This window comes from Geotrypetes seraphini, chromosome 5, assembly GCF_902459505.1.
Source record: "Geotrypetes seraphini chromosome 5, aGeoSer1.1, whole genome shotgun sequence".
Classification (NCBI taxonomy): domain Eukaryota; kingdom Metazoa; phylum Chordata; class Amphibia; order Gymnophiona; family Dermophiidae; genus Geotrypetes; species Geotrypetes seraphini.
Window position 1 is genome coordinate 23,838,278 of NC_047088.1, and position 18,840 is coordinate 23,857,117.

The following is an 18,840-nucleotide window of genomic DNA, read 5'->3' on the forward strand; positions in this document are numbered from 1 at the left end:
TTCAAGATATAAACCCGCCCTAGTTCTGCCCAGACCATGCCTCTAAAACGCCCCTTTGAGATTTAGATGAACAGCATAGAAATCTGTTTATGAAGTAGGTTTAGAAAATAGCATTTAGACCACTTTTTGGATATCTTTCTTTTCTGAAAATGAGCCCCTAAGTGGTCTTTATGTGGTGATACATGGGTTAGTACGCTGTTCAGAAATAATTAGGTAATTTAACTGACTATCATCCTGAAATATTAGTTTTTATCTGTGGAGGTCAGATTCCACAATACCACTGAACAGTACCTAATGACTAAAGCAACACACACCTAAATAATTTACTTCACCTATATGAAATTTAACAGTAAATTTTCTAGATTAAAATTGGTTTTAAATCATAGTTTGATGGGGCTATTGCTTGAAGCAGAATTAAATGTCAAACATAAAATATTACATTGTTTTTCTTGTTAGTCACAAATAGGCATGTGAACCTATTGAGCGCTGAGGCTAAAATACACAATTATGCTTCCATGATCAGAAAAAAAAGAACCCCTAACTCTCTCTATTTAAAAAAAAAAAATACTTCTCGCCAGACTTTAAACAATGTTCTAAAAAGTTGATAAAGAGGGATTGCTTTGTCGTCTTCTAAGTCTTTCACAGGTCAGTGGGTATTTTATTATAAAAGAGAACGGTGCTAGATGGGCCACTTTTTCTTCATTGTTGTTTTAGGAGGTGTTTCTCCTGAATTATACCTCTCAGCAGTTTGTTCCAAGCAGCATCATGAGACCCTCATTCCTCATAATAGCAGAATCAGAGTATGTACTACTGCAGAATACTGATAAATATTGATAAGTAAATGCATCTAGTTTCACATGTATGAAATAGAAACATAAAAGCCAAATGGCCCATCTAGTCTGCCCATCCACAGTAACCATTATCTCTTTCTCTCTCCGAGAGATCTCACTTGCCTATCCCAGGCCTTCTGGAATTCAGACACAGTCTGTTTCCATTACCTCTTCCGGGAGACTGGTCCATAAGAACAGCCTTACTGGGTCAGACCAATGGTCCATCAAGCCCAGTAGCCCGTTCTCACGGTGGCCAATCCAAGGCACTAGTACCTGGCCAAAACCCAAGGAGTAGCAATATTCCATGCTACTGATCTAGGGCAAGCAGTGGCTTCCCCCATGTTTTTCTCAATAACAATAACTATAGGCTTTTCCTCCAGGAACTTGTCCAAACCTTTCTTAAAACCAACTAAGCTATCCTCTCTTACCACATCCTCTTGCAACGCGTTCCAGAGTTAACTATTCTCTGAGTGATTAAAAAAAATTCCTCCCATTGGTTATAAAAGTCTTTATAATATTTGACGGAGTGAAAAATTGATCCACTTGTACCTGTTCCACACATCTACCACCCTTTCTGTAAAAAAAGTATTTCCTTAGATTACTCCGGAGCCTATCGCCTCTTAACTTCATCCTATGCCCTCTCATTCCAGAGCTTCCTTTCAAATGAAAGAGACTCAACTCATGCGCATTTACATCATGTAAGTATTTAAACATTTCTATCATATCTCCCTCTCTCCCGCCTTTCCTCCAAAGTATACAGATTGAGATCTTTAAGTCTGTCCCCATATGCCTTATGACGAAGACCATACACCATTTTAGAAGCCTTCCTCTAGGTCCAGGGGTCTCAAAGTCCCTCCTTGAGGGCCGCAATCCAGTCGGGTTTTCAGGATTTCCCCAATGAATATGCATGAGATCTATGTGCATGCACTGCATAGTCATTAGGGAAATCCTGAAAGCCCGACTGGATTGCGGCCCTCAAGGAGGGACTTTGAGATCCATGCTCTAGACCGACTCCATCCTTTTTATATCTTTTTGAAGGTGCAGCCTCCATAATTGTACCCTCCAAGGCAATGGTTCTTACCCAGGATTTCTGGGTTTTCAGGTTTCTCTCCATGAGTATGTATTTTCATTCCCTCCTTAGTCCCCTACCCAGTAGCGTAGTAAAAGGGGGTGTGAGGGATGGTCTGCCCTGGGCACCATCTTGCTAAGGGCGTGGCATCCCTCCTCCTCCTCTCCTTGCCACGCATGCACACCCCTTGCTTTCCCCGTACCTTTTTGACATCCACAGCGCGAGGTTGCTGCCCGCATCGGCACTCTCTCTGATGTCACATCTGGGACCTGCACCTAGGAAGTAGCGTCAAAGGACGAGCCGACACCGACATGGGCATGCTGCTCATGCAGGAGACGTTAAAAAGGTACGGCGAAAGGAAAGGGGGTGCGTGCACAGCAGGGTGGAGGGAAAAAGGAGGAGGGGCACCACTCACCCTTACTACGCCACTGCCCCTACCCCATCTACGTTACCATTAACTTTGTAATTCCCTGCCTGAGTTGCAATGTTAGCTTCACCCTTTTTGTCCTGTTTCTCTGTTATAATTACATTAGTCTTTAAGCCCGTTACATTAACGGGTGCTAGAATAGATGTGGCCACTTTCTGTCTGTCTCTCCCTGGCCTCTGTCTGTCTGTCTTTCTTTCGAGCAGGGACTGTCTCCTGCGTGTTTAATGTACGGCACTGCCAGAGAATGTGGTAAGAGCGGATAGCGTAGCTGGTCTTAAGAAAGGTTTGGACAAGTTCCTGGAGGAAAAGTCCATAGTCTGTTATTGAAAAAGACACGGGGGGAAGCCACTGCTTGCCCTGGATCGGGAGCATGGAATGTTGCCACTCTGGGGATTCCGCATGGAATCTTGCTACTCTTTGGGATTCCCGAATCTTGGAACTGTATTCACTGTCTCTAATGCATGTAGATGTCTCATCCACAATCATTATGGGTACCTTGAAAGCCAGGCTGGCTGAGGGAGGACCAGGAGGACCAGGAACTGGATTGATAACCACAACTCTACAGACATACGGGGAAACGTTTTTGCATTTCATGTCATTTTGCTTCGGATGTATGACGTTTATCTCGTTTTCTGATGTACGGGGTGGAACAAGGCGGGGCTGGAGTAGAATGAGGCGTGGCCATGCATCTGGGATTTTTGGACGCAAAGTCTGATAACCCTAGGCAGAAAGGGGCTGTTTAAATGGTCACTTCATTCCTCTTTCTTGGAACTCCTCTAACCCCAATTCCGCCAGATCCACCCAAAAACTGAAACTTTCCTTTCCCTCTCTAAAAGTTTGTTTCCCTTTGTAGCAAAACTAGGTTCTTCCCTCCCTTTCAGAATCACTCAGCTCTGGAACAACCTTACCTCCCCTCTTAGGAATCTGAGCTCCCTCAAACTCTTCCGTAAACATCTGAAAACCTGGTTATTCTCAAAAATGTAACTTCTCCTCCCTCTCTGGTTAGTCTAGTCTTCTAAATTTTCTCTTCATTTTGCCTCTTCCCTCCACTGGAGTTCCTTTCTACCCTAACTCTTGTTAACCGTGTCGAGCTTTACGAATGTAGAGATGATGCGGTATACAAACCTAAGGTTTATCTTAGATTAGATTAGATTAGAAGCCCAAGGCGGAGACTTGCAGGGTGCCAAGCTGTACCGGCCCTGCGGAAGAGATGCAGGGAGCCAAGCTGACTTGGACCTGCTAGCCTGGAATTGAGACTGACCTTACTCTCAGGTATTATGAAGGCTTGTTTTGGCAAATAGATTAAATATAATGTTTGCAAAGGAAGTCTCTGGGAATTATGTTGGATTGGAGCTAAGTTAACCAAACAGACTAGACCGCAGGGCTGCCCAAGTCCGGTCCTCGAGATCTCCTGGCAGGCTAGGTTTTCAGGATATCCACAATGAATATGCATGAGAGAGATCTGCATACTAAGAAGGCAGTACAGGCAAATCTTTCTTATGCATATTCACTGTGGATATCCTGAAAACCTGGCTTGCCAGTAGATCTCGAGGACCAGACTTGGGCAGCCCTGGACTAGAGGAAATACATTCCAGCCCAGGTTTTATGTCAGGGAAATATTTTTTCTTTGGCCTAAGAAAAGCTCCGTTTGAAATCTGGCAACCCTATGCAAAGTGTATAAAAAGCCTGATTCTGCCAGTAAAACAGGTTTTAGATGTGGAAAAAGCTTCTTAAAATTATACCAGGTTTCAAATAGCAAGCACTGTTTCCAGTGATTGTACTTATTGTTTGTCTCGGTTGACATCACTGTTAAACAAAACATCCATTAAACTACTTTCACCAACGTGCCTGCAAATTCTTGAAGGTTATATAAATGATCTATAACATACACTATCCAGAACCCTCTATCTGGTTAATGAAATCATGGTACTTGCTCTTAAAAATTTCAGCAAAGCAGAATCCGTATGGAGTCGGTATAATTAGAGAGACTGATATTTAATTCAGTTCTAAAGGGCTCTTCTACGTCGCTCAAAACACAGGTGCGCAGAAAGCATTAATGACTTTGCCGACATTGGTAACCCAGAAAAACAACTACCATTCTACGCAGAATCTGAAGCGAAAGAAGCCATATAGCAAAGGGGAAGGGAGCCTTACAGATGGAACGTCGGCCATATCATTATTTTTCTCTACAGTACGTTTTATAATTAATCCTCCGTTTAACCAACATAAATAAAAGGGAGGGAACAGAGTGGGGACTAGCACTGGTGTTGGCATCCAGGGCTTCCCTGTTCAAATCCCACTCCTGGTCTTACCCCCCCTCTTTTACAAAGGCGCAAATATTAGCACTCGCTGAACGCTAATGCGTGCATGTTATCCTATGGGCGCGTTAGCGTTTAGCGCATGTATTGATTTAGTGCACGCTAAATAGGTCATATGGAAATATATTTTGGAGGAAATATGTATGAAAAATTAGAATCGTGAATATAATTGTAATGAATATATTTTTGTATTATATTATTGTATATTTATTTGATTCCTTCAATAAAATGTTATAAATTAAAACCTGATCGTGGAATATCTTAGGCATTCCAAGAGGCTGAAAATCATGACAGCTGTACTGGTTCCTCTCCAGTTAAAACTGTGTGTTTGTCGCTGCCATATACCAAATGGTATGACTATTGTTGACAAAAGCAACCCTTGCACCCAGTGGCATATGGTTAGAGCAGGGGATGCATGAGATAGATTTGCATCTCAAGGAGGCAGTGCATGCATATCCATCTCATACATATTCATGGTGGAGATCCTGAAAACTTGACCTGGCTCCGGCTCTCGAGGACTGGAATTGCCTATCCCTGGGTTAGAGCTTTCAGGGGATTCAGCACACAGCGACTCGCTCTACCCTTCAGGCTTTTAAGAAACTTCTTTACCTGTCTAACGTCTCTAAGTATTACACAAGTAGGGTTAATTTGATGCATGCTGCATGTGATTGATATGTAATATCAGGTGCCAACAGAGATCAAATCCAAAATTAAAAATTCCACGTATTCCTGCACTCATGCCAGGGAATCTAGTGCAACTGACAGCCAAATTCACTCTAATACCACCACTTTGGCAAACGTAGGGCTCCATTTCAATGCCACGATAGAGGTTTCTACCATGAGCTGGTGAAGTAAATGCTATGACGCTCATAGGAATTTACCTCGCCGCCTGCAGTAAAATTCTCTACTGTGGCTTTGTAAAAGTCTGCGATAGGCGGTGGCTGAGGAGGTCTGGGATTGAATGGGCAGGAAAAGAGTAGCGTTCAGATTATTTACAATGGCTATGAGTTTGATTAAGCTCTAAGACATAGGGGTTGGGAAAAGGGATTTGATATAGAATGGTCGTCTGCGAATTTGCGATGTGTGGACTCAGTTATTTGCGGTATTTTCTGACTGCCTCTTCCGGTCAGAAAATACATGGAATGAGTCCGCAAATCAGCCTTCTGCAGTGCTGATTCCTCCTCCTCCGTCAGCCAATCAGCTTTCTGCACAGCCGATTCCTCCTCCTCCTCCTCTCCCCACCCCACCTCCCCTCCGTCAGCCAATCAGCCTTCTCCACAGCCGCTTCCTCTTCCTCTCCCCCCGATCAGCCAATCAGCCTTCTGCACAGCCAATTCCTCCTCCTCTCCCCGCGAAGCATACCGGGTATGATTTACTGCCCCCACTGGCGCCCCAGTTGCCCTCTCCTGCCTTTTTACAGACTCAAAACCGCATTGACAGATTTTCAAAATTCGCAGGTGTTCCTGGAACAGAACCCCCGTGAATTTTGGAGGAGCACTGTATCACCTTTCTGTGGGTGCAACTGATATGGTTTACATATACTATAGGCAGGTACTTTTTCTGCCTCTAGTGGGCTCACCAATCTATGTTTTTTTGCACTCGGGGCAGAGGAGGGTTAAATGACTTGCCCAGGGCCACAAGGAGCTGCAGTGGGAATTGAACCCAGTTCCCCAGATCACTAGCTGTGGGGTTACTCTTCCACTGGTGACAGCAGTACACAGATTAGTGCATATACTAGCACCATCTCCCGCTGACTATCCTCTTGTATCTCAGCAGAATTGGTTGAGGCATCTCTGGTGACGGGCTGCGTTGAGGCTCCTTGTGATGTTCCTAGCTGTGAGTGCCAGTATGCAATAGTGCCTGTACTTATTCCTAAACTATTACCATCTAGGAAGATTGGGACATACGGGCAGGTGCAGGTGGAGGTTGAATGTGTGGCTCACTATGACTCCAAATGACTCGGGGACATCTTCACAGAATACGCATCAGGCTTCCAGTCCAGAAGGAATTTCCGGGCCTTGGTATAGCATTCAAAGCTTTGTGCTAGGTCAGGGCTTTTCTTGCTACCACTGGCAAGTTCCCGCCTGCCTGATAGCTAGTCTCTTTGGAAATTTACGCGTCTTAAATCGCTCCCTTTTATCAAAGCTGCGCTGTCGAGCAGTGCGTGCTAAATGCAAAGCGGCCCATAGGAATAGAATGAGCGACTCGGCATTCAGCTCATGTTGCTTGGCAGCGCAGCTTGATAAAAAAGGGGAAGGGAATAAATTAATGTTCCTTTTGGATATATGTAAATGCAGTGAAGGAAGATAATGGATCACAGAAGATGAAATGCAGCACACTTTTTGGAGTGTCCAAGACCAGATGGTAAAGAGTACATCTGATCTCCAGAGATAAGCCCTCTGTGTGAGTGGTATAAAGGAAGCATCTCCAGAGAGAAACATAGAAAGAAAGAAACATAGAAAGATGACGGCAGAAAAGGGCTACAGCCCATCAAGTCTGCCCACTCTTCTGTCCCATCCCATCAAGTCTGTGTGCTAATGACACAGTTCCTTAGCTCGACCCCCGTAGGGATCCCACTGGATGTCCCATTTATTTTTAAAGTCGAGTACACTGGTGGCCTTGACCACTTGCACCGGAAGTTTGTTCCAGTGATCTACTACCCTTTCTGTAAAGAAATACTTCCTGGTGTCACCATTAAATTTCCCTCCTCCGAGTTTGAACGGGTGCCCCCTTGTGACCGAGGGTCCCTTGGGGAAGAATATATCGCTTTCCGCCTCGACACGACCTGTGATGTACTTAAACATCTCAATCATGTCTCCCCTTTCTCTACACTCCTCAAGAGTATAGAGATGCAGTTTGTCCAGTCTTTCCTCGTATGGGAGACTCTTGAGTCCGGAGACCATTCTAGTGGCCCTTCGTTGGACTGACTCAGCTCGAAGCACGTCTTTTTGGTAGTGTGGTCTCCAAAATTGCACACAGTATTCCAGGTGAGGTCTCACCATGGTTCTGTAGAGCGGCATTATGACTTCAGGTTGACGGCTGATGAAGCCTCTATTGATACATCCCAACATTTGCCTTGCCTTGGATGAGGCTTGCTCCACTTGTTTGGCAGCCTTCATGTCTGAACTGACGATTACACCCAAGTCCCGTTCATCAAGGTTGATCTGTTTCTAGAGGTCTAAACTGGGCTGCAACAGTTCCTATGGTCCTGCCGTCAGCAGCTCATTATCTTTGCTGGGCGACCTTTACCTGGATGCATTGAGCACGGGGACAGAAATCCCACCCATCTCCACCCATCCCCGTTAGGATCCTCTCCGTCCCCACCCGTCCCCTCCAGGAACCTCTCCATCCCCACCCATCCCCGCAAGGAATTACCTCCATCCCCGCCCGTCCCCATAAAAAGCAGCAATAACTTCTGAAAGTATCATCAATTCCACAGTTTCTTTTGTGTTTGCGCTGCTGTTTTCCTTGTGGAATCTCTTTGGTGGAACCCTTTTTTTGTTTTCTGTCAGGTAATTAACTTATAAACCCCCTCTTTTACTAAGGCTGACGTGTCCATTATATTATATGGACGAACCCTGCTTTCAAAGCCTTCCATCCCCGTGGGAGTCCCATTGGCTAGAGGGGGGTCCCCGTGGGAGTCCCGTGGGTTAGGGGGGGATTCCCACGGGACACCCGCGGGACCCGCGGGATTCCTGTGATACCCGTTCCCGTGCAGACCTCTACTTCAGAGCTCTGCTGGCGAACCCCCTCTCATCTGGAGCACCTCTCCCTGACAGATAGGTTGTAGAGAGCACTGTATACCTGGGGTAAAATTTGAGGATGCATAATGAAGCCTGTAGGGTGATTTATGTTTACTCTAAATTGATTTATGTAATAGTGAGTTTATTGTGCATGGCCACGTTTCGCTGATTGCAGGCTGCTTCAGGGGCAGCAACTAAATGGGATTCTGAAAGCACACTTCCCTGTACTTAGAGCAGGGGGTCTCCAAAGTATGGCCCGCAGGCCACATCCGGCCCGCGATATGATTTTATCCATCCCATGGAAGAACTCTGTGGAAATGCGCCAATTGGACTGATTTTACAACGAGAAACCGCAAAAAAAAAACCCAAAACATGGGATGTTGATAGATTTGAAATGCATTAATTAAAATTGTGTTCAAAATATATTTATATTTCATATTATGTTAAAATTAATATTATTCACAACTTTATTTAATACTGAATCGCAATTGTATACTTCGTGGTATTTCTTCGTACTTGTTCGTCCTCGATCAACAGTGTCAATTTGCGGTGTTGTAGGTAGCTCTGACGCTGTGACTAATCTTTAAATTGAATCTGGAAGTTTGTTGCTAGTCATTACGGTTAATTGTCCATCGTTAATATGCGATAATTTATTCTCACATACTCTGTAATTAGTTTATAAAATTTTCTGCTTACAATAAAACTCACATATCTAGAGTTATTTATATATCTATATATATAAAATCGGAGGTATGTATGTGTGTATGTATGTATGTATGTGTGTGTGTGTGTATGTGCCGCGATCACGCAAAAACGGCTTGACCGATTTGAACGAAACTTGGTATGCAGATCCCTCACTACCTGGGGTGATATGTTCTGGGGGTCTCGCGGCCCACCTGCACATGTGGGCGGAGCTACAAACAGAAAATCAGATTTCACCCATTCATGTCAATGGAAAAAATGTAAAAAGCTGCCATTCTCACAGTAATTCAAAAACGGCTTGACCGATTTGAACGAAACTTGGTATGCAGATCCCTCACTACCTGGGGTGATATGTTCTGGGGGTCTCGCGGCCCACAACTCTATGTTGCTTGCTCAAGGGTGGGTTCTCCCAAGAATTTATATGTTCTTGCTCCAGGAGGTGAAACTAAAATTGTTGTTTATAATCACGTTTTGCGTTAGTTGTATTGTATTCATTTTGTCAAATATTTCACATTATAATTTGAATATTGTACTTTTTATTAAGCTGTAAAAAAATAATTTCATTCACCACTATAAAGTATCTTTATTTGAATCCATTTACAGTGTTATTGCTATAATTAAATACCCGTGCAACGCCGGGTCATCAGCTAGTATATATATATATATTTTTTTTTTTTTTTTTTTTTTTTTCCTACGGCCCGCTGAAAAGTACTGAAGTACTCAATGTGACCCTCATGGTGAAAAGTTTGGAGACCCCTGACTTAGAGCAAAGGATGCTGGCAAAAAGCCATGGCATACCTTCATAATGACTCCACTTTCATTGATCACCTTAAAATACCATAATATGTAAATATATAAATAATGACTTCACCAGATTGTGAAGTCATTATTTATATATTTACATACTATGGTATTTTAAAGTGATCAATGAAAGTGGAGATATTGTATATTACCTTCGATTATTATTAAAGTTCCCTTGTGTAGTGAGTTTAATACCTTCGTAATGAACAGCTTGCCTATGTAACACCCCTTCCCCTTGTGCAAAGCCGCAGTATAAGCTGCCATGCAGCATATACTCCAACGCCCATTGAATAACTATGGGCATCGGAGCGATTACTGCAGCAGCAGCCACTATCGCGGTTTTGTAAAAGGAGCCCTGCATGCAACCAATGTTTTAAATACAGTGGTGACTCGCATAACGAACGCCTCGCACAACGAACGCTGCACACAACGAACTTCATGTCTTGATTCACACAACGAACTTCGTTTCACACAACGAACTTCACACAACGAACTTCGTTTCACACAACGAACTTCGTTTCACACAACGAAGTCGCCCGAGCTGCCGATGTATTGCATCCTTCCGCACAGGCACTGCAGGCAGTCGTTAGTCACTGCGCTTAACTGCCCTCTCTCACTGTATACAGTCGTCCTTTTAAGATAAACTCAATATTTTTTATATATCATGGCTTCTAAAAAAAGCAGGAAGGTGATTTCTGTTGAAATGAAACGGGAAATAATTAGAAGGAGTGAATGTGGGGTAAAACAGTGTGACCTCGTCAAAGAGTTTGGCCTCAGCAAAACCACCATTTTCACCATTTTGACAAATTTATCTTTTTTTATGTCATCTTAGCATATTTTATGCTGCAGAACGAATTATTTTTTTTAACATGTATTGTTATGGGAAAACGCGTTTCACATAACGAACTTTTCGCATAACAAACTTGCTCCTGGAACGAATTAAGTTCGTTGTGTGAGGCACCACTGTAGACAGATAGATAGTGCAGGGTTTCAATATTGACCTTGTTGCAACTCAAATCCAGTTGGCTCTTGGCCTTGTAAGGCTTTGGTTATCTGGTTCTTTATTCTTCACAGAAAACAGCATTGCTTCAATACGAGCATGATGTAGTATATTACCGAAAAAAAGAATATAAATTAACCTCGTGTTTTCTCCTTCTCAATTTAATATTTGTACGAGTTGCACATTTTAAAAATTGCAGCTATAAAAATGTAATATTTTAAATCAGATAAATTATTTGATTTATCATTCTTTTGGGAGCGTATTGGGTTGCTTTCCAAAGTCTGCTATCATTTTTATGATAGATATTAAAATTTGTCCTCCCAGTATAAATACTGTGTTGAGCCCTGCTTGCAAACAATTTAAATTATGCAGTGACACATGAACAGAATGTGCTACCTTGTAGCCACTGGAAATTTCACTCTTTAATCTGCGTTTGCCCTCCTGTTGCTCTTTGGGCACATTTACCTTGCATCAAATCAAAATTTCAATTGTCAATCCAACGACCTCAAGGTCCAGGCTGATAAAAACCCTTTGAAAATCCATTTCTTCTGCCCTGTCTTCAAAATAAAAAAAAATAAATAAATGCAAACCACTTTCTGGCTTTAGTTAAAAGACATTACTGTTTGGGCTTGATAAATGGGCATAATTTCTCTGTATTGATTTAACGTCATCGTTTCTTTTAGGGGTCTCGGAATTGTTCAGTCAGTATGATAACATCATTGCAATATGATCTAAGTGATTCATAAATGATTCTGCTGGGCCATATGGTTTGTTGAAAGGCTGGTAATCATGTGAAGGGCAATTCTATAACAAGTCACTGATCTGCTGAACTACGTAACTCGAAGAGCCTGATCCTATCATTCCCAACTTTGAAAGATATAAAATACAAGACGTCTCGGGGCAAATCATTCAACTACCGAATAGCAAAACGTGTGGAACTCACTTCCCATCGTAATACACTTTTTTGCAAAAATCTAAAAGCATGGTGTGTTTTTTAAGAAATCCCTACCAGGGGTCCAAAGAGGCTCAGCACCTCCCTCCCCCCCTCTTATCAAGCTGCACTGCCATGCAGCACAAGCTAAATGCCGAGTTTCTCTTTCTATTCCTATGGGCGTCTCGGCTTTTAGCTCATGCTGCACGCTAATGCAGCTTGATGAAAGGGGGGGTATCATACTATTAATAGAAGCAATACAAGTCACCCGAAATAAAGACAATAGTTAATGGTCAACTGCTATCTTAGATATATTACGTCAGACTGCAGGCACAATGTGATATTGTTATGTACACTAGCATTATAATTCTTTATAGCATGTACTGTACAATTCTTTGTAACATTGTTTAACTCCTACAGTAACACCCTTCCTCCCCCCCCCCGTGAATTTGCGGTTCGTGAATCGCAGACTCAGTAATTCGTGGTATTTTCCGACCGCCACTTCTTTGTAACATGTTTAACTCCTACAGTAACACCCCACCCCCACCCCCGTGAATTCGCGGTTCGTGAATCGCAGACTCAGTAATTCGTGGTATTTTCACTTCCTGGTAGTTAAGTCATGGTTACACCAATCGGGAGCTGCTTTGACACACTATCTGGCGGGTCGAAGCAGCTCCTGATTGGTGTAGCCTGACTTAAGTACCAGGAAGGGGCGGTTGGAAAATACCGCAAATGATTTTCAGCACCCGCCGGCGCCCCGGCTGCCCTCTCCTGCCTTTGATCTGCCCCTTAAACCACATTCTGAGTTTTTCCAAAATTCGCAGGGTTCCTGGAACGGAACCCCCGCGAATTTCGGGCGAGTACTGTATGCAGAATTCTGTTTAGCAACATGCTGTTTGTAACCCACCTAGAACTCGCATTAATGAGGATTCGGCGGATATATAAGATTGCACATAACATAACTATGCTTGTATATATAATACTATGTCTACCATGCTATATTTGTGGAATCGATGATCTTGATACAAAGTTTTAATCAAAGTTTTTCACATAAAGAGTGCAGTTAAATCGTCTAAACATGTAACGATACACAGTTAGGCATCCTTAAATAGGAATGCTTTTAATGTCAGTGCCTTTTAATAGAATTATCACCAAAGAGGTTGATTCTGTAGGGAACCCCAAAGATTCAGGTGCTAAGTATGATTATTAAATGCTGTTGTTCTACTCATTATATGTGCGTATGTGAAAACATATATTCGCGGGGGTTCCGTTTAAGTCCCTGGGTTAAGAACGAGTTGTGGCTTTAAAGCTGTTCTTAAGTCGGATTTGTATATAATTCAGAACTTGTCGATTTTAAGGTTCTGTTCCCAGCTAACAAAAGGGCCAACTGTCCCCCAGTGTTCCCTCTAAGGTACAGCATGCGCAACCACACACTGCTCTTAATGCGGCCATGCATCATTCCTGAATCTGTGTAGGAGTCAATGCCACTGGAAAGACTGCTCGGTGAAATCAAATGAAGCCACAACTGCATTCTTAAGTAGCAACATTCCAGAGCTCATATTGTGATGTCATAATGCCTCATTCCACCAATGCCCAAGAGCCAACTTCATCAGTGATGTCACAATGGTTTGATTATTCCTATGCAGTAAGTCCCTGGATTAAGAACGAGTTGTGGCTTTAAAGCTGTTCTTAAGTTGGATTTGTATATAATTCAGAACTTGTAGATTTTAAGATTCTGTTCCCAGCTGACAAAAGGGCCAACTGTCCCTACCAGTATTCCCTCTAAGATACAGCATGCACAACCACACACTATTCTTAATGCAGCCCTGCATCACTCCTGAATCTGTGTAGGAGTCTATGCCATTGGAAAGACTGCTCAGTGAAATCAAATGAAGCTGCGACCACATTCTTAAGTATGAGTCGTACTTAAGTCGGGCGTCTGTAACACGGGGACTGCCTGTATTAGTATTACTGTTATCAGTCAGATTTAGAGCAAGAAACCAAGCAAGGTAAGAAAACCAGCAGGGTAAAAAGGGTTGTCCCCACGTAAAATTTTTTTTAAAAAAGCAAAGGATTAGGGGGTCTGACACAACATCTTCTAGCCAATGTAAAGTTTGAACAAATCAAGTCTCGACAGGGATTTGTGTTTCAGCAGACTCTCGCCTGTATCAGGAGTAACAAATTCATATATCATGTACACTTCTTCTCCCTCCGGATTCGTGGGGGAGAGGGGCAGAGCCGGACTACGAATGGTGAAATACCGCAAATATCTTCTGGTCCGGGTCTGACCCACCCCCGCCTCCTTCCTGCCTTCCCCCCGGCATCCCAGCCTTACCTGGTGGTCTAGCGGGATTTTGGGGCAGAAGCAATCTTCCTACGCTCCTGCCCCGTGCAGATCGCCAATAGGAAATAGCTGCCGTGAGTTCTCCTAGTCTCTCGAGACTACGACAGGAACTCCCCACAGCCATTTCCTATTTGCGATCTACACGGGGCAGGAGTGTAGGAAGATTGCTCCTGCCCTGAAAGCCCGCAAGACCACCAGGGATGTCGGGGGGAAAGCTAAACTGTGTTTTTTTTTTCTTTTTTTCACCCTCCCCCCATAATTGCGAATATGTGAAATCGCGATTGCCGAAACCACGAATGGGGAGGGGGAAGTGTAAACATTAACGCACCTTTTACAAAACCGTAGAAGCCATTTTTAGAAGCCGGTGCGCTGAATGCTTTGCGCTTCTCCTGACGCTCTATGAGCATCAGGAGCAGCGCAGAGCATTCATTGCGCCAGCCTGTGATAAAAACGGCTTTTGCGGTTTTGTAAAACGGGGGGGGGGGGGAAATGATCGCAATAAAAACAGGAAAACCATTTCGGAAGATCTCACTTTGATTCACAAAGAAGCATCCTGCGACAGCAAATGCCAAGTGAAAATGCTAGGGCCTTAACGCGCGGAATAGCACGCGCTAAATTGCCACACGCACTAGCCGCTACCGCCTCATTTTGAGCGGGGCGGTAGATTTTCGGCTAGCGCGCGCTAAAATGCTTAGAAGGGGACAGATTCAAAACGAATGCTAGGAAGTTCTTCTTTACCCAACGTGTGGTGGACACCTGGAATGCGCTTCCAGAGGACGTGATAGGGCAGAGTACAGTAATGGGGTTTAAGAAAGGATTAGACAATTACCTACTGGAAAAGGGGATAGAGGGGTATAGATAGAGGATTACTGCACAGGTACTGGACCTGTTGGGCCGCCGCGAGAGCGGACTGCTGAGCACGATGGACCTCTGGTCTGACCCAGCAGAGGCACTGCTTATGTTCTTATGTTCTTATGTGTCAGACCCCCTCGAACGAACCTTCTCTTTTCAAGCGGCCAAACTAAATTCATGGCTCGCCCAAATTATACTTGACGCCTCTTCATACCTCCACTTTAGAAAAAAGCTCAAAATTCTACTTTTCAACGGACCAAATCCTTAACGCACCCCTCTTCCGCCTTAACGTTTCCCCTTCTCCACATTAGAAAACAGATCAAAACCCTTCTTTGCAACAGACCAAACCCATAACACTCCCCTTCCACCCTCAACGCTCCTCACCTCTTCCTTTACTTTTCCGCCTGCTCCCCTTCTAAGATTGTTGCTCCCCCCCCCCTTTCCATCTAATATGCTTTGTTCCCCCCTTCTCTTAAACTCAATTGTATTCTATTACAGCACACACTGTATGTACTCCGTATTTAGCCCTTCTCTCACCTAAATTGTTAATGTAAATGAGTTTGACCCTACGATTGCCTTGTTATGTTCTTCTTTTTTTTTCAATCGCACTGTATGTAATTCATCTATCTGTTGTGAACCGCCTTGAACTCCCTGGGTATGGCGGTATACAAAATAAATTATTATTATTATTATTACTCCTTTGATCAATCAGAATTAGTCTTGGCATTCTCAGTGGCTTGCTAAAAATGTCCAGTAATTTAGACCCAATTTCATTTGAAAGGCAAGTTAATAGAAATAATGAATTAAGTATTATTCAATCAAAGAAAGCCTGTGTTCAAGGAAGGCAACCATAGATCTTTTAAAAGAGAATATTAAGTGAAATCCCATCACATACTGTGTGAGACAATGGTTGTTTTTTTTTTACATTTTATTTAATTCAGTCATTTATAAACCACTTTTCTGAGTAAACCAACTGAATTGGGATCGTCACGTGGGATCTTTTCACAAAAAAAGGTAGGGGAGGGTCATTAGGGTGGGCAGACTAGATGGGCCGTGGCCCTTATCTGCCGTCTGTTTCTATGTTTCTAATTCAGCTCATGAACGCCATTAAAAATGCATTAATGCAGTCAATAAAATTAACAAGACAACAAATTCCAATAATCACAAAAAAAACAAATGAAAAAAAATTGCATCTGTTTTATAAAATTGCCACTTTTTTGCCAATATGGGCAACCTCGTTCTCTCTCTCTCACCCTTTTCCCCAGAATGTGAAACAAACAGATCCACAGAGAACTATCGAAATGTGATCTGGATAATATGGGCTGCAGCTTTATTAATATCAGAAATAGTCAACAAACTTGAGCTAGACAAAGACCCAGCCTGATGTCTGAGATCCCCATCGACTGCAGTCAGACCATTTCAGCTTAGCTAGTGTTTCAAGTATTGACCGGCAGAGCTCCACCATAAACTAGGCCTCAACCATATCCCACTATTCTTAAGAGATCGCACCGCGTTGTGGGGGCATTGTGGTGGGTTTGGGGGGTTGTAACCCCCCACATTTTACTGAAAACTTCACTTTTTCCCTGTGTTTTTAGGGAAAAAGTTAAGTTTACAGTAAAATGTGGAGGGTTACAACCCCCCAAACCCCCCACAACGCCGGCGCGATTTCTATTAAGTAAACTGGGAGGGCTCCCCAACAAAACCCCCCATCGGAGCCCCTAAAAACTGTAATTTTCTTCAGCGCGCACCTCCGTCGTGCGCTCAGTTGTCGGCGCGTGCCTTTGTCTTTCGCGGGGTTGTCTATGAACCGATTAGCACAGGATACGCTTGCACTATGCTCCTGGCCTGCCCCATTGTTATAAAATAAATGTTAAATTTTAATCTTTAAATTGTATTTTTCAGCGCACAGGTAGCTCTTACGCATGCAAAAATTACCATGGGATGCCTGAGTGCAACCAGCAGTAAGCACTTTTTTTGCTGCAATATGCATGCATGCATTAGTGCTTATTACAAGAGTTTCTAAAGGGCCAGATGTTCTTCATATAACTATGTGTTGTGTTAGAAGCGTGGCCTTAAATATTATCCAGATAGTGACAATATTCTGATGCAATACATTTAAATTAAGCCTGCCAAATAGCAAACAGGCCTTACTAAACAGGTGGAGGCAATCCTTTGACAGGGTATCTACATTTACAGACCACTTGTGCATGTGGAATTACAGAATACTTTCTCAGTGCTATTCTGTAAGGATATGTGTAAGTGTAGGGTTACCAGACGTCTGGGAAAACGCAGACATGTCCTCTTTTTAGAGGACCATCCAGGTGCCCGGATGTACTTGTTTGTTGCTTAGCATCCGTTGATGAATTGTCACCTTATTCAGTTATTTGGCCTGAGAAACAAAGAGGCAAAGCAACATTATATGCCTAGAAAACACCCTTTTCAAGATTCAGGACCAGAATTCTTATTTCTCGAGCTAAGCTTTCACCATTGCATTACATTTGCCTCCTGATTTATGGCTCCATCCTTCCACCAGCTTCTCTATTTAGAAACTGCTATAAGATGTTATGCGATGTTAGGCATTGCCAAATAGTCGCAAACACAAGGATGCCACTTTCTTCTCTTTGATGGAAAAATAGATTATCGTAGCAGTGGAGAATGGTGGCTTTGAGCTACTTTTCTCTTCTTGAACTCTGTAATACACCACACAAGATGCTGTCATCAATTCCAGCTGCCAAGGAGAGGGCACAGTACACAGAGACCCCTTAGCTCTGGTAAAATCTAGTTTATAAGACAAGATTACTTCCTTTGTGTTATAGTCCCTGTGGGATCAATATATCGAGCTGTTTGGCAATTTTAACTCATGCCTTTATGATACTTTTCTCAGGGGCTTTTCTAGAATGCTCCATAAAATACTCATGCATTCGTCGATTTGAATGTGCATCATTGTCTATGAATATCAGTCAGTCTTAAGATAAATTGCAAATCAGTAACTCCACGGACGCAACACAGCACTTTGAGTGAATTCCTTGAAACAGGTGGTAAATAAATGGATATCTTTTGTATTACAGCAAAGATCAAGACATTTTACCATATCTGTGACTGTCGCACAAGCAATAAGGCGCCTTCAAATAGTGCAAAACTCGGCAATAAAAATCATTTCAAATGGCAAGAAATTCAATCGCGTCTCATCACTCGTAAAGGCGGCTCATTGGTTCCCTGTTGCTCATAGAATTGCTTATAAGATAAGCCTGTACGGTGGAGGGGTATATGAAGGCGCTCGCGCGGCAGGGAAGGAGTGGGAAAGAGCAGGGGGGGGTGGAAAAGAGGAGGGGTGCTGGCAACCTCACCAAGACAGCCCCACCCACCCACCATTTTACTATGCCATTGCCTATGAGGCATCCTCTGGGCATTATTTGTAGGTGCCCAGTTACTGAATTGCTTCCTTAATGCTGATATTCACTTCTAGGCTGCTACATTTACAAAGGCAAGCTAAGCATTTTGTAGCGTGGATTTAGCATGCACTAAATCAACGTTTGCGCTAACACGTCCATAGGATAACATGTACGCGTTTAGCGTGCGCTAATATATAGCAAGCGCTGAAAAGCTTAGCACGCCTTTGTAAAAGAGGGGGTTGGGGGGAATTCAACAAGGTGTGATAAAGTTACCACTCCTTGATGCCCTGCGGAATTTCGCAGCTTGGGAGGGATCCTGGTACCGCGGGTTGCTGAATCCAATGTTAGATGAACAACGCTGCTTAAGAGCCACCTCACAAGCAGCATTATTCCTGTGGCCCAGTAGCATTAGACCACAAAGCCACAGCCCA